Source organism: Leuciscus leuciscus (genome assembly GCF_965113295.1).
Source record: "Leuciscus leuciscus genome assembly, chromosome: 16".
Lineage (NCBI taxonomy): Eukaryota > Metazoa > Chordata > Actinopteri > Cypriniformes > Leuciscidae > Leuciscus > Leuciscus leuciscus.
Genome location: NC_138740.1, coordinates 41,105,981 through 41,108,820, shown reverse-complemented (window position 1 = coordinate 41,108,820; position 2,840 = coordinate 41,105,981). Strand labels below are relative to the sequence as shown.

The following is a 2,840-nucleotide window of genomic DNA, read 5'->3' as shown; positions in this document are numbered from 1 at the left end:
ATATATATTTATATATATCTGTACTGTGCTGGATAATGATCTTCATGCACGCGAAACCTTTTTTGACCATGTTCCTCCGAAAAGAGAACATACGAAACGGAAGATTGAGATATTATGACGCGACCGCCGTTTATAGCGCGCGCGCCATAATGAATGTCTGTAATGACGCGTTCTCATCATATGGCTCATCATAATGTGTCATAAGCGCCGTGAGGGGCTCCATGTTTGAGCTCCATTACTGCTGGAGTCATGAGAGGCTCTGTGGACCTTCCTCCTGTCTCACTGTCTCATCGCAAACTCTTGTGCACCCTCTGGTGCTTGCTAGACTCCAAAACTTCTTTGTGTTGCATGCTTAGCAGATTGTCTTCCTTGTCTCTGAGGCTGCTCATTATTCAGAGACAGCAAGAGCTCAGGTCATCTGCAGCTGGCGTACTGAAGAAGAAGAAGAAGAAGAAGAAGGAGGAGGAGGAGGAGAAGAAGAAGAAGGAGGAGAGAAGAAGATGGCGAACATTCTCCTGCTCTAAACCGGGAACAACTTCAGAACAGAAGATCCAGGATCCAGGCGTGAGTATTCGGTTTCTCGACCCGTATAACGACGCGTTTGAGCTCGGGATCCGTGGAGAGGAACGATCTGGAAACGCGCTTGCTTCTCAGCAGAACAGAGCCGAGCGAACCCATCAGAACGGGCACCTTGGTGCATGTAAAGTGACGCGTCTCCTCCAGAGCTTCTGATCGCACGCGTGTTTTTCGGGCGTTTGAGGGACGCGTTGCGCGTCTGACGGGAGCGTTGGAAGCCATTGCGCGGATTTGGAGCTCCGCGTCCATTAGTCAAGCAGAGAGAGAGAGAGAGAGAGAGCGAGCGAGAGAGAGAGAGAGAGAGAGACAGACTGACGGACGCGACGCGAGCGAGCGAACGCGCGCGCACTACGCTCTCGTGACGTGACGGTGTAGTTACAATGTAACGCTTGTGTAGTTGATGTTGTTATTGTGTGTGTTTTTCGCGCCGGGCTCCAGGTGTTTGTCCCCGCAGGTGTAGAATGACACCAGAAAATGGAGTCTCGCTGGAGTCTCGCTGGAGAACAAAGGTTGACTTTCTCCTGGCCACTGCATGGACCTGGACGCGGCGCGAGCGAGGCGTTTGGTGACACATTTCACGCTTCTTTGCACTTTTTTCCTCTGTTACTTTGACCAACGCACGATATTTTTAATAACACTCACGCTGCGGTTTGTTATTGTGCCGTTTTTAGAATGAAATGCGGTTTAGCTGAAGGTTTCATGATGACTTTAGCATGTTTCTGATGAATTCTACGGTGGCCTACAGACGCTCCTACAGAGTTCCTGCTCTCTTCACTGTCATTTTAGTGCATTTTCAGTCATGCATATCAATGCATTATGTTGATGAACCATGGTCTTAGAACTTATGAATCCATTAATACTGAACTTTCTGGTGAAACAGTTCCCTTAATGCACCTGTGTGTCGTTTTGGACCAAATGTGAAGCTTCTGCTTGGAAGTGAAAGTGAGTGTTTGTGCACTTGTCTGGTTTAATAGTTTAATAATCTGACATGCATGTATGATTGTGACACGTTGAACATGATTGCACACCATCAGAGCATTTCGGTGGAAGATGTCTGTGCCTGTGTGTGTGTGTGTGTGTGTGTCCTTCTGCAATCGCTCTGGCCACTGTGAAATCCCGCTGACAAAGACAGCACGCTCACACACACACACACACACACACACACACACACACACACACACACACACACACACACTCAATGCGACAGACGCAGGCCAGAGGAACTCAAAATGGTGGCACGTCTCCCATGTCAGGGCAAACAGGTTCTCTCACATGAAGGTTACTGGCTGTTTTTCAGACTCTGCTTCTCTCTGATGTTTCTAAGCAGGTTCTTTGTGGTTTTATGCTTCGTATGCACGATATTTGTCACATTTGACTGATTTCACTCAAATGTTTTATGGATTTGAAACCAATGCATATGTGATCTTGTTCATCCAGCTGGTCATTTCTCTCAGGCTGTAGATTTCAGGGGAATTTTCCCTGCAGTTTCACTGTAACGACTGTGATCTGGTCGAGTGTCTGACCTGGAAAAGCTAAAAGCCGTCTTATGCAACTGTTGACACACAGCGATGGCTCATGGTTCAAGCTCACCGCTGACCCACTTTTCATGAAGATCCAGTCTAAAGCCTGTTCAGCTCGCAGGAGAAACGCTTGGATTGTAGTTCGCTCCTAAACTTGTGCTTTGTTTTCAGGAGTATCAAGCTTTATTTCCACAATGCAAAGTCTCAACGCAGCTTCACGAGACACATAAATCATGCAAACGTCATCAAATATGAAGTGAAGTCCACTTGAGAAAACAGAACATGTACAGTGGCTCATGTTGTAGTATTTTTGGGAGATGATTGTAGACGTCAGATCCGGTTATTGCACGTTCTTTATTGTGTCTTTGTCATGTTGAACACAGAAAACGAATGAATAGACACAAAGGCATCTCATCTATTTTTAATGATACACCAATGAGGATGAAGTTAACAGTGTAAACATGAGCTCTGTTCCAAACCCCATTGAGCTGTTTCTCTATTTTACCCAGTTAGTATTTGTATGATTGTCATAGCGTTGATGTGAAACTCTACTGAAGTGGCTTGTGAGTGATATTTGTGTGGCACACGACGAGTTCACCAGGGTTTTGTGCTAATGACCTGTTGACTTGATTTCATGTGTAAAGCGACTGTGTTTTGCTCTGGGAACCGCAGCTCAGTGTTATTTTCCAGGTGTCGACTACAACATGTTCATCAGTGGATGATTGAATGCTTTATTGCTTTACT

At 46.1% G+C, this 2,840-nt stretch overlaps 1 protein-coding gene across 6 annotated transcripts in view; it reads left to right on the top strand.

Moving 5' to 3' along the window:
- Window positions 1-242: 242 nt before the first annotated feature.
- znf462 (zinc finger protein 462) overlaps window positions 243-2,840 on the top strand; it is a 56,837-nt gene continuing 54,239 nt past the window's right edge. Inside the window, exon 1 of one of the 6 annotated variants that reach the window (XM_082140110.1) lies at window positions 243-564. The gene's annotated coding sequence lies outside the window, so the exon portion shown is untranslated. The other 5 variants (XM_082140109.1, XM_082140108.1, XM_082140105.1 and 2 more) reach the window with 5 other exon arrangements.